Genomic DNA, 14126 nt, shown 5'->3' with positions numbered 1-14126 from the left:
GACAGAGCCCACTCTCGAGCACAGGGACCTGGACACAAACAGGGGCTGATTTCATTGTGAAATAAAGCTCACATCATCACTTTGGTAATGGCAGTTTAAAGCAGGTGTTTGGCACTCAAAAAACAGCCAGGCTTCTAAGTGGTGCCAGATTGTGCTTGTGAGAGACCCTGAACTGTTTGGAATTTTAGCAGGCAGAAGCCATGTTTAATTCACTGGGCACTGGAGACAAAGAGAGGCCTATTTCTCTCTGAAATGCAGCTCACTTCACCACTTTTGTAAGATTTGTTTAGAGCAGGTGTTTGGCAATGAATGAACAGCCAGGTTCTAAGTGGTGCCAGATGGTGTCTGTGAGATCCTAAATTGTTTGGCATATGAGCAGGCTGAAGCCCAGTCTCGGGCACAGACAAAAACAGGGGCTTATTTCACTGTGAAATAAAGCTCACATCATCACTTTTGTAATGTATGTTTAGAGGAGCATTTTGGTACTGAATGAACTGTCAGGGTTCTATGTGGTGTGTCTGTGGGTGATCCTGGACTGTTTGGAATTTTAGAAGGCACAAGCCGTGTTTAATTCACTGGGCGCTGGAGACAAACATGGGCCCATTTCTCTGCGAAATATTGCTGAATTCAACACTTTTCTAATGTCTATTTAGAGGAGGCTTTTGGCACTCAGAGAACTACCAGGGTTCTAAGTAGTGACAGGTTGCGCCTGGGAAAAATTCTGATCCGTTCGAAAATTTAGCAGGCAGAAGCCCAGTCTCAGGCTCAGGGCCCTTGGCAAGAACATTGGCACTTTTCGCTTTGAAAAACTACTCACCCTCCCAGTTTTCCCATACCAGTCTGAAGGAGGTCTTTGTCACTCTAAAGGTAGCAAGTCTTCTAAGTGGTGGCAGCTGGGGTTTGGAGAGAAACCAGATTTGTTAATACTTGCAGAAGACAGTGCCCAGTCTCAAGAACAGGGACCTGGACATAAACAGGGGCCTATTTGACTGTAAATTACAGCTCACTTCGACACTTTGGGTCATGTTAGTTTATAGCAGGTGTTTGGCACTCAAAAAACAGCCAGGCTTCTAAGTGGTACCAGACTGTGCTTGTGAGAGACCCTGAACTGTTTGGAATTTTAGCAGGCAGAAGCCGTGTTTAATTCACTGGGCACTGGAGACAAAAACTGGCCCATTTCTCTGCGAAATATGGCTCAATTGGACACTTTTCTAATGTCTATTTTAGAGGAGGCTTTTGGCACTCAAAGAACTACCAGGGTTCTAAATAGTGACAGGTTCTGCCTGGGAAAAATTCTGATCCGTTCGAAAATTTAGCAGGCTGAGAACCAGTCTCAGGCACAGGGCCCTGGGAAAAAACATTGGCACTTTTCGCTTTGAAAAAGTACTCACCCTCCCAGTTTTCCCATACCGGTCTGAAGGAGGTCTTTGTCACTCTAAAGGTAGCAAGTCTTCTAAGTGGTGGCAGCTGGGGTTTGGGTAAACACCAGATTTGTTAATACTTGCAGAAGACAGAGCCCACTCTCGAGCACAGGGACCTGGACACAAACAGGGGCTGATTTCATTGTGAAATAAAGCTCACATCATCACTTTGGTAATGGCAGTTTAAAGCAGGTGTTTGGCACTCAAAAAACAGCCAGGCTTCTAAGTGGTGCCAGATTGTGCTTGTGAGAGACCCTGAACTGTTTGGAATTTTAGCAGGCAGAAGCCATGTTTAATTCACTGGGCACTGGAGACAAAGAGAGGCCTATTTCTCTCTGAAATGCAGCTCACTTCACCACTTTTGTAAGATTTGTTTAGAGCAGGTGTTTGGCAATGAATGAACAGCCAGGTTCTAAGTGGTGCCAGATGGTGTCTGTGAGATCCTAAATTGTTTGGCATATGAGCAGGCTGAAGCCCAGTCTCGGGCACAGACAAAAACGGGCTTATTTCACTGTGAAATAAAGCTCACATCATCACTTTTGTAATGTATGTTTAGAGGAGCATTTTGGTACTGAATGAACTGTCAGGGTTCTATGTGGTGTGTCTGTGGGTGATCCTGGACTGTTTGGAATTTTAGAAGGCAGAAGCCGTGTTTAATTCACTGGGCGCTGGAGACAAACATGGGCCCATTTCTCTGCGAAATATTGCTGAATTCAACACTTTTCTAATGTCTATTTAGAGGAGGCTTTTGGCACTCAGAGAACTACCAGGGTTCTAAGTAGTGACAGGTTGTGCCTGGGAAAAATTCTGATCCGTTCGAAAATTTAGCAGGCAGAAGCCCAGTCTCAGGCTCAGGGCCCTTGGCAAGAACATTGGCACTTTTCGCTTTGAAAAACTACTCACCCTCCCAGTTTTCCCATACCAGTCTGAAGGAGGTCTTTGTCACTCTAAAGGTAGCAAGTCTTCTAAGTGGTGGCAGCTGGGGTTTGGAGAGAAACCAGATTTGTTAATACTTGCAGAAGACAGTGCCCAGTCTCAAGAACAGGGACCTGGACATAAACAGGGGCCTATTTGACTGTAAATTACAGCTCACTTCGACACTTTGGGTCATGTTAGTTTATAGCAGGTGTTTGGCACTCAAAAAACAGCCAGGCTTCTAAGTGGTACCAGACTGTGCTTGTGAGAGACCCTGAACTGTTTGGAATTTTAGCAGGCAGAAGCTGTGTTTAATTCACTGGGCACTGGAGACAAAAACTGGCCCATTTCTCTGCGAAATATGGCTCAATTTGACACTTTTCTAATGTCTATTTTAGAGGAGGCTTTTGGCACTCAAAGAACTACCAGGGTTCTAAATAGTGACAGGTTCTGCCTGGGAAAAATTCTGATCCGTTCGGAAATTTAGCAGGCTGAGAACCAGTCTCAGGCACAGGGCCCTGGGAAAAAACATTGGCACTTTTCGCTTTGAAAAAGTACTCACCCTCCCAGTTTTCCCATACCGGTCTGAAGGAGGTCTTTGTTACTCTAAAGGTAGCAAGTCTTCTAAGTGGTGGCAGCTGGGGTTTGGGTAAACACCAGATTTGTTAATACTTGCAGAAGACAGAGCCCACTCTCGAGCACAGGGACCTGGACACAAACAGGGGCTGATTTCATTGTGAAATAAAGCTCACATCATCACTTTGGTAATGGCAGTTTAAAGCAGGTGTTTGGCACTCAAAAAACAGCCAGGCTTCTAAGTGGTGCCAGATTGTGCTTGTGAGAGACCCTGAACTGTTTGGAATTTTAGCAGGCAGAAGCCATGTTTAATTCACTGGGCACTGGAGACAAAGAGAGGCCTATTTCTCTCTGAAATGCAGCTCACTTCACCACTTTTGTAAGATTTGTTTAGAGCAGGTGTTTGGCAATGAATGAACAGCCAGGTTCTAAGTGGTGCCAGATGGTGTCTGTGAGATCCTAAATTGTTTGGCATATGAGCAGGCTGAAGCCCAGTCTCGGGCACAGACAAAAACAGGGGCTTATTTCACTGTGAAATAAAGCTCACATCATCACTTTTGTAATGTATGTTTAGAGGAGCATTTTGGTACTGAATGAACTGTCAGGGTTCTATGTGGTGTGTCTGTGGGAGATCCTGGACTGTTTGGAATTTTAACAGGCAGAAGCCGTGTTTAATTCACTGGGCGCTGGAGACAAACATGGGCCCATTTCTCTGCGAAATATGGCTGAATTCAACACTTTTCTAATGTCTATTTAGAGGAGGCTTTTGGCACTCAGAGAACTACCAGGGTTCTAAGTAGTGACAGGTTGTGCCTGGGAAAAATTCTGATCCGTTCGGGATTATGGCAGGCAGAAGCCCAGTATCGGGCACAGGGACCTGGACACAAATAATGGCCTATTTCTCTGTGAAATACAGCTCACTTCACCAGTTTTGTAATGTTAGTTTATAGCAGGTGTTTGGCACTCAAAAAACAGCCAGGCTTCTAAGTGGTACCAGATTGTGCTTGTGAGAGACTCTGCACTGTTTGGAATTTTCGCAGGCAGCAGCCACGTTTAATTAACTGGGCAGTGGACACAAACAGGGGCCTATTTCTCTGTGAAATGCAGCCTTAGACTGGGCTTCTGCCTGCTAAATTTCCGAACTGTTCCGGATTTCTCTCAGACTAAAGATGCCGCTGCTTAGAACCCTGGCTGGACTTGGGCTGCCAAAACCCACCTCTAAATGGACATTACAAAAGAGTTGAAGTGTTTCACAGAGAAAGTTCTAATCCTTAACCTAAATTTCTGACCGCTTTTGTTCAAAAGATACTGTACAGTATGTTGTCCAATAATTAAAAATTGCACAAAGAATAAGATTCCCAGACCAAACCCAACCACCCCCTTCACTGCTCCATCTTAATTTTGGGAGACAGAGCTATAGAGTTTCTAAATGCTCTCCTTCCATGCTATTCAGTCCTTTGCTGCACATCTCCAGAGAGGATTTACTCCTGCTTTTGTTCCCAACACCACCTCTCTCTCCAGCACAAATCCCACTGGTCAGACAGAGATGGAGCAGACCTAAGGCAATGGTTCCGGCAGCACCTGCAATTCCCAGCTCCCTGTTCCCTGGAATGCTCATCCAAGCGCTCGTGGCAATCTCGCTTCAGCCCAGACTCCCTCCTCCCCAGAGGGAAACGCAGCCTGATGGGACACGGCTCTGGCACCCCATTTCCTCTTGCTGGAAAGCCCTAGGTAAACGTAGTCCCTCAGACCTTGCATCCCTGAACACCAGGAGAGCTGGCATTTCACCCAGATCCAGGATTCCCTAGGCAGCCAATCCCAGCAGGGAGGAAAAGAGGAACGCAGCATCCCTGTGACTTACCCCACAGCACAGACAGGACCAGGAGCCCTCAAGCACAGACCCCTGATGCTGAAGTCTCTTGGCTTTGGCTGTTCAACCACCACAGCTTTTGGCAAAGATGCGAGCAGCGTAATGATTTTTCCTGTCCTGAAAGAGAGGAGGAAAAGAAAAGAAAATTAAGTCCCCTGCAGAAGTCAAAGAATCCTGGCTTTCACATTTCTGCTCTCATTGCTCACTAAGGGGTTTTATCCAGGTGACACCAATTCAAATGCAAAAGTGCCTTTTCCCAGCATTTTTATTCCAAACTATTTCAGAAATTAAAAGGATGCTCATCTTTCTTATTGCATTCTTTGCTTGATTTTAACAGAACCATTTTCATCCCAGACCCTGCTTGTCAGTCATTCAATCCTTTACCACTGGACTTTGCACAAAGGGACACCCCAGGTGCTGCATCACAAGAAATCCCAAAGAGAAACCCCCCCAAAACCTGACAGAGAAAGGTTTCGAGGCACTCCAGAACACAGCTGTTCATTCCTTGTCAGGCCACACCAATTCTGTCACATCCACCTGAGCTGTGCAGGTGAGACAAAGGCTCCCCTTCCTCCTAGGGAATCACTGTCTGAGACCACACATGTCACTCCAGGGCAGGACCTGAAAACAACGTGGGAAAGGCAAAATGAAAATGTTTTCTGTCAAAAAAAAGTGTAATAATAATCATCATCATCAGAATCTATGGACAAATTTAGTAACATCACTTTCATATGATAAATACAGGCCATGCCCATCCTTCCAGCCCAGGTGAAAGCAGGAAGGAGAACTACAAAAAGAGTCCCTTTTATGGATGCATTTCCTAAGCAATCTTCCACATTGTAAGCTCTTTGTGTTCTTTTAAAAAATGGATTGCTGCTAAAAACATCTGAGGGGCCAGAGGCACCAGACAACCCAAAACTATCAGCATTCACACCGATTGCTACTGCAGATATATTCACAGTCCATCTTTGGCCAAACAAATCCCAGGATGGTTTTGCTTTCCTGACAGACTTGGCCAATTTAATTCCCACTTAGCAAGGCAACAGACCCTGTGTGGCTTGGGGGTCAGAGCCCCCCTCTGGCACAAGAACTCCAAAAAAGATGGGAAAGAAGAATCCAAGAGCAAATTGAAATCCCACCTATGCAATGAAGGCCTGCTTCTGGCAGGTTCCTTGCGGCTTTTGGGGCACAAGAAAAGCCTTTAGACTAGAAAAACTGACATGAAAACCCCAACCCGAGCACGTGTCAGAAAGATGTAGCGCTTAAGGTGACAGATGTGGCACTGCTTTCACCGGGACCCGGGCGAGGGGAAGCGGCGCGGAGCAGATGCCGGCGCGGGGAGGGAGGAGATGCCGAGCGGGAGGCGGCGCAGAGCGGCGGAACGGGACGCTGGCGCGGAGCCGAACCGAGCGGAGCCGAGCCGCGCGGCGCCGAGCGGCACCGAGCCGAGCGGCGCCGAGCCGACCCGCGCGGAGCCGAGCGGCGCCGCGCGGCGCCGAGCCGAGCGGAGCCGAGCCGACCCGAGCGGCACCGAGCCGAGGGGGGCCGCGCGGCGCCGAGCGGAGCCGAGCCGACCCGAGCGGCGCCGAGCGGAGCCGAGCCGACCCGAGCGGCACCGAGCCGAGCGGAGCCGAGCCGACCCGCGCGGAGCCGAGCCGACCCGCGCGGAGCCGAGCCGACCCGCGCGGAGCCGAGCCGACCCGCGCGGAGCCGAGCCGACCCGCGCGGAGCCGAGCGGCGCCAGGCGAGAGAAGCCGTTGCCGAGCCGCAGCGGCTCGGCCCCCGGGGCTAAGGCTGCTCCTCTGGCGAGGGCTGCGCCGGGAGAACCGCGCCTGCCCCTGCCCACCCAGCGGGGCCGGCACCGGGCGGCCCCCGAGCCCCCTCCGGAGTGGACGAAACGAGCTCGGTTCCTGCCGCCGCTCCCGCCTGCCGCTCTGGCACAGCTCGGTTCGGCTCTGCGGCTCGGCTCTGCACGGTTCACACTCGCCCGCGTCTGTCAGTCCCCTTAAAATCACAGCTGGAGGACTATTTCCCGCAGTTTAAACACATACAAAAATGGAAGAAGTGCCTCTCCCCTCAATTTAAATTTCTTTTGTCCCCATAGCCCCCCTTTTTTTCCTGGGGGCACCAGGGAGGGATAGCCAAGAGAAAGCTGACTAGGGAAAAGAGACAAGTTCCCACTACAAAGCCACACTGGCTCACCTGTTCAGCAGTTGCTTTGTCGCACAGAAGTGTCCCTCAGCACCTCGCTGAAGCAGTGCTCCACATCCCAGCATTTCCCCAGATCCTGTGAGGTGCTCTCACCTCCGTTCCACGAGGTACCCCCGGGAACCCACCATAAACTGCTCTCCCCCAGCAGCTCCATACCGAAGAGAGCAGTAAAACCCTCCCCCTAAAACAGCCCCCAGCAGGACCTGCTCATCCTCACTCTCATTGTGAACACCTGGGACTGCTCACCCTAAGTGCTCACACCTGGGGCTGCCCTGTTCTCTCATCACCTTAAGTGCTCACACTGGAGGAGAGGCCACACTCACCGGGGAGGGGGCCACGCCCCCAGGAGAGGAGATCCCTTCCACCCCCAAGGAAGGTGGCCCCGCCCACCAGGGAATAGCCCCTTGCCTCAGGAAATGAGACCACGCCTACAAAGAGGCCATGCCTACGGAAGAACAGCCCTTGCCTTCCAGGAAAGTAGGCTGCACCCACCAGGGAGGGGACATGTCCCATAGTCTGGGGGGCGGGGCTTCACCCCCAGGGGCAGGGCCTCCTCTGCTGGAGGTGGGGCCTCTGGCTCTTGGGGCGGGGCCTCTTTTCCTGGGAGCGGGGGGGGGGGGGGGGGGGGGGGTCACTGAGAGACATAGAGAATTAGAAAAAGAAACACAGAGACAGAAAGAGTTAGGGTGAGAGAGAGAAAGCAAAATACTTAGGGGTTAAAGGAAAATAGTAATACACAGTTAGAGAAACAGAGAAGAAACAGACTTACAGGGAAAGAGTGGTAGAGGGAAATAAGGATATAGTGATAGACTTAGAGAACCAGAGAGACGCAGAGAGCTCAAAATAGAAAAGCAAAGCCAGAAATAGACTGAAAAGTAAAGTGAGAAGCAAAGCAAGAAAGACAGTGAAGAAAATTAATAAATCATACCAAATAAAGACAGGAGCCAGGGGAAGAGGGGGGAGAAGGACTGGGGTATCTTTATTATATTCAATTTTATTGAATGAATTTTTTTTTTAATTTACACTTCATCAAACACAGCCAAACAATGTATACAAAGGCAAGTACAGATACAAATTGAATTGTGACTGTGTGCCAGGGCAGGGCAGCTCTGGGTGTAAGCACATACAAGGCACATACAAGGCATGGCAAAGCAATCACCTTACAAGGCTTGGCAAAGTAAGCCCATATAATGAACCAGGGTTCATTCCCTCCTCTGGCTGATGGAACCTAAACCCAGGTGTTGTGGGATTCAAGGAGCAAAGCCCAGCTTTGCCACCTGCTGTTCCACTCTGTCCCATGTTTGCAAAGCAGGAATATTCCTGGCTTCCATATTACATCTCAAAGCAGCAGCCCTGGGAGTACTGCTCAGACTCCAACCTGACTAGTCAGCCTCACATTCCTCCAAGGGCAGAAAAACCACAGACTGGTAGAAAATGGGTATTTTAGACCAAACAGGACCCATTTCAGAGGTCAAATATTCCATGCTGTGTTCCTGAGCATTCCCAAGGCTTTTTGACAGGGAAGTAAAACTCCACACGGGAAGGACCACTTCCCATGTAACAACTTCTTCAGTAAAACTTCCCACATAAAAGCCCAGGTGTCTGTAGCATCCTTGGTAACACATTCCACATACAGTATCAGGTCCCTTGGTACATGGGCCACAGCAGAACCTTCAGCATTAAGAGCCATTTCCCTTGGAACAACATCCTCAGTAAAACGTCCCAGATGAAGGACCAGGTCCTGTGTGGCACCAACCTCTGTGCAGCAGTAAGCTTTATCTGGAACTCACAGAATCAACGCCCGCAGCAGCCCCGGAATTTTAACACAGGATTTTGTGGAACCAAGGAATGGAGGAGCTGTCCTGTCCCAGTTCTGCCTCCTCTGCCAGCAGCAGGGGTGATGCAGCTCTCAGCCATGAGATCACTTCAGTTCAACCTCCCAAAGGGAGGGAACACTTACTATGAATCCCAAAGTTCCAGTGCATCATCTGTCTGCTATCTCAGAACTTCAGTTGGTCTTTGTGGGAAAAAAAATCTGTGTTGGGTCCAAGAACTGACTCTAATCCCTGTTACCTGAACTGTCCATCTGCAGGATCAATGTTCAAAATAAACAGTGGGTCCTTAAGGGCAGAGTCTGTCACCCTCTGTAAAACCCAAGGGAAGAACAAGGCTCAAAAGGCAGCCCCTGATGCCTCTAGCCCCTGCTGCTGGAAACACTGCCCAGGATTTTGTACAGACAGGACAGAGCCTTTACACAGCTCTGTCCCGTGGGACCGAGGGTGGCAAACCTGAGAGACTGACAGAAATAGAACAAATGATTGATTCAAATGGACACTGGTGAGCCCCTCCCCAGAACTGTACCCTGCCCAGCTCAGGAGCTGGAACTGCTGTTGCAGGGCACAGCATCTGAAGGAACACTGCAGCCGTGGCATTAAAGCCAGCAAAAACAAGGACTAAAGAGAAAAAGATCCTTACCTGGTCCAATGTCCCAATCTCTGGCTCATCCTCACAGGGGGACATTGCTCCAGGAAGGAATCTCCACACAGCCCGTGAGACCGAGGCTAGGACGCTGCCCTGCCAGCAGAAGACAAGGGTTAGTGAAGCTTTTGGGACATACTGTGTCCTCAGAGTGGTTTGACAAAACACCCATCAATAATAAGGACAGCTTGCACCCAGGCTTGCAATAGACTTTCGTACGTTATTTCTTCAAAGTCTGTGCTTTAAAATATTTTGATATTGAAAGTGTTTAATCAAGATTTACCATGAGCTCTGCACCCTGCCATGCACCAAGCCCAAAGGAATAATTGGATATCCTCACACTCATCCAGCCTGAGGCAGCTCCCATGTAGGGAGAGTAGTTACAAAAGTATCCCAATTAAAATTTCATTTACTTCTAAATATCCTCACTGAAATTATTTTTATTATTGTTTACTGTATAATGTGTGCTTTATTAATGTATTAGTTATCATCAATAAAGTATAAAAATATATTATGCTAAAATATAGTTTGCACAGATACCTTTGCAAATTCTGAAAGAAGCTGGCCATTAGGTAATGCTGAACAATCAGCATCCATCTGGATAAAAACCCATGAGCAGAGCTGAAACTTGTTTTCATTGGCAGCTGTACCTTCCTGCAAGTTGTGTTATTGTACCTACCTAGCACACACAAAGATTTCACCCTGCTTATAAACCTTCATGTACTCCCCCCTGCCCCCCACTTGTGCTGCTGCAAAGATGGAAACTGCTAATGGAAGGTTTCAGAAATACAAACCAGCACCATCTGTATTTTTCACCAGGTATGAATGCAGGATGAGCATAACTTCATCACATATGACAGGTGCTAAAATTCCAGATGCTCCTTCAGCTTTCTGACTAATCTAAGATGCTCCTTGAGCTAGAAACCAACAATTTATGCTAGAAAAGGAAACCAGGTTCAGAAGAAATTCTTTTCTTCTATTTTGCCCTAATGATAAACAGGAAGGTTACTGAAACACAGTAATGCACATCATGCTAAAACTCATTTTGCTCCTATTTTCCATCTCTTACTAGCTTAGCAAAAAGGGTGTCCACAAATAGAGCAAGATTGCTTAAAATGAAAAGGACAAAGAACTCAGATATTTTAAATGAAGAGGCTAAAACAAAAATTTACATGGTTCATGCAGAATGTTTTACGTGGAATAATTCTGTTCCATTACTTCAACTTCTTTGCACTTTGAGAGGACAAGGACTAACAGAGTTTGGAATGTAGGAATCACCATGTAATTATTCAATTTTATTGAAATAAAACTGATTTTTTCTCCAGTACTAGAGAACCTCAGCTGCTTATCAATGACAATCAATTCATACCAATAGTAAATACTTTTTTTACCTCTGAGAAGGTTACAAACCTTCACAATAGCTTCCCCACAGCTGGATCTCTGCAAACACTTTTGGAAAACATTTGTGTAGATTCAAAGTCCCAGAACACTGCCTGGATTCCTTCTCTACCATGCAGGAGAGGCTCCAGGCTGGGGCAGCCCTGAGGTCCTGGGGCAAAAAGGAAAGTCCCAATTCTAGAAAAAATTCCCCTAAATGAATGCCCCAAGAAAAGCCCAACCACAACTAAAAAACTTCCTGCCCCTAACCAAATAAAACAAAAAAAACCCCCTTTAAATGCAGAAAATTTATACCTATTTATACCTATTTAATTTCTGGTCCTATCCATATTTGACATTATATATACTACATATATTACTCAATAAATTTTATGGAATTTACATTATAACATATACTACACTTTTATTATTTATTATGTACATGTTTACATTACTAGATCTTTTTTCTATTTTATGTATATATATCTTTACATATATTTGTATGTTTATATTTTTAATATTATTTATTGAAAAGCTCTGCCTCTAACCAAATAGAAACAGAAAAACCCTTAATTTTTAACTATATTTACATGTATTTTTCTATTTATATATATCATACTCTTTGATATATATAAAGATTTGATTAAGTTGATACTTAATATATATATATTAAGTATATTATACACTATAACATATATTATTTATATTATATCCTACATATATACTTCTATTTGTTTATATTTTAATTTATATATATTTACATGTACATATATTCATAAATGCAGATATAGTTTTAGTTTTATGTTTGTATATATTGCACATTTGTGCATTTATATTTTTGTTTATATAAACTACATTTATATTATGGATTAAAAATCCTGCCTCTAACCAAATAAGACCAATAATAAATTTATTTAAGGTTTAGTTAGGTATTTTTTATATTTACATTTTTTCTGTCTTCTACACCCAGCCCACCCCGTCCCCCTCTCAGCCTTTTTACCTCCCAAAGAAGGCACAGAACGGCTGCAGCTGCCCCGGGCAGGAGCACGGGGCTTTATTCGAACCCTTCCCACGGTCCATGCCCCCAAAAAGGGACTGTGCTCACACTGGGAAGGGGGGGCAGCCCACAGTTCCCCAGCCCCGCAGACACAGGCGACGAGAGGCAGAGCGAGGGAGTGACAGCAGAGAGGACAAAGGAAGAAATCCCTCCCGCAGCTCTCACCTTGCTGGCTGAGAAAGCAGCTGCCTCCTCCTGCCGGCTGATCCCGGCTGCGGGCAGGGCGATGGCTCGGCAGCTCTGCAGAGTGTTCGTTCTTCCTCGATGTATTTGTGTTTCTCTCCATGTCCCCGGGGCCAGAGGGGAGCGGGCAGAGAGCGCGGAGCGGAGCCGGGACGGCTCGGGAAGGGCCCTTCCTGCGGAGGAGCCCCGCAGAGAAAGCCGCTCCCGCAGCTGCCTGCCGGTGCCCGCGGGGCTCCGGCGTGCCCGCGGTGCCGCTGAGCGCATGGCCCGTGTCCGCACGCCTGGCACTGCCGCGGAAAGCGGCGCCGGGTGGGGGGGATCGGCACCGGGGCGCAGGCAGGCAGCCAAATAACCGAGCAGGGACCTTCATTTCCCGCCCTTTCTGCCGCCACCTTTGGAAGGTCAGCCGAAGAACGACAGAGGTGCCATCATGGGAGTGGCATGAAGCGACTTCCGCCCTTCCTCGCCGCCATCTTTGTGGTGGCCGATGCCACTTCCTGTCAGTCGCCATCTTTGTTGTGGCGGAAATGACTTCCGGTCGGCCGCCGTCTTTTTTTTTGGCTCCCTTCAGGGCCCTCGCCCCTCAAAATGCATCATTCTTGTCACCTGCCTAATCCCGACGCGACTCTGACACCGGCCGACCGACCCTGCGCTCTCGACGCGGTGCTTCGCCGCCATTCCGACGCTAGAAAGCGTTAGGGTCGTGATTCCGGTTAAATATGGCGGCGTCAGTGCCCCGTACGTACTTCCGGTTGAATATGGTGGCATTCTTGCCCCGTACTTACTTTCCGTACAATATGGCGGCGCTCCTACTCTTTACGTATTTCCGGTTAAAAATGGCGGCGCCCATGATCGTCACGTGCTTCCGGTTCAAAATGGCTGCGCCCATGCCCGCCACGTGGTTCCGGTTCAAAATGGCGGCGCCCGTGATTGTCACGTGCTTCCGGTTTAAAATGGCTGCGCCCATGCCCACCACGTGGTTCCGGTTCAAAATGGCGGCGCCCATGCCCGCCACGTGGTTTCGGTTTAAAATGGCTGCGCCCGTGATCGCCACGTGTTTCCGGTTCAAAATGGCTGCGCCCATGCTCGCCACGTGCTTTTGGCTTAAAAAGACGGCGTTCATGCTCGCAACGTGCTTTCGGTTTAAAATGGCGGTACCCTTGCCGCCACGTGCTTTTGGTCAAATATGGCGGCTCCAACGCGGCCACTTGGTGCAGGACAAGTATGGCTGCGACTAAATAATCACGTGTTGCCGGAGATTATGGCGGCGGCCATTCGGCCTTGTGATTGGGAACATTCCGTGCGGCGCCAATGAACGTGGTCGGGCCGACGGGGTGATGCGGGACGCCGGCCTCACCCGATGACATGGAGGGCAGGCCGACCCCGTGACGCGCGGGAACGGTGACGGTGCGGGGCGGTGACGGTGCCGGGAGGGCCGACCCTTAACCCGGGGGGCAGCGGGCCGTGCCGCGGGGGGCGGGCAGTCGCTGTGAGGTGGGGGCGGGGCCGTTGCTGTGAGGCGGGGGGCGGGGCCGTTGCTGTGAGGCGGGGGGCGGGCAGTCGCTGTGGCGCGGGGGGCGGGGCCGTTCCTGTGGCGCGGGGCCGTCGCCGTGTCGGCGTGTCGCCGTGTCGCCGTGTCGCCGTGACCCGATGCCGTAGGGCCGTGGGCGGAGCCCGGGCCGCTGAGGTGGGCTCCCCAGTGGGACCGGGGTTCCGTTCGGGTGCTGTCGGTGCCGGCCGGGGATCCCGTGCCGAGCGGTGCCGCCGCTCCCTCGGCGGGCGGAGCGCGGGGCTCGGGGACCGGGCGGCATCGGGACGCGCGCCGGGCCCGAGCGCGGCGGTGCCGCTGCCGCTCCGGGGTGCCGCCGGGGCTCTGGACTCGCTCCCGCCGCGGCGCGGGGACCCGGGGCCGTGTGCCCGCCGTGCGCGGGAGGGCGGCGGCCGCGATTGCCCCGCGCTGAGCGGAACCGGCCGGGGCGCGGGGACCGCCCGTGCCGGCCCCGGCACCTCCAAACCCGCCGCTCCCGGCGCTGCCGGG

The sequence above is a fragment of the Erithacus rubecula genome, assembly GCF_903797595.1.
Source record: "Erithacus rubecula genome assembly, chromosome: 20".
Classification (NCBI taxonomy): Eukaryota; Metazoa; Chordata; class Aves; order Passeriformes; family Muscicapidae; genus Erithacus; species Erithacus rubecula.
Note: the sequence above shows the minus strand (reverse complement) of the source record.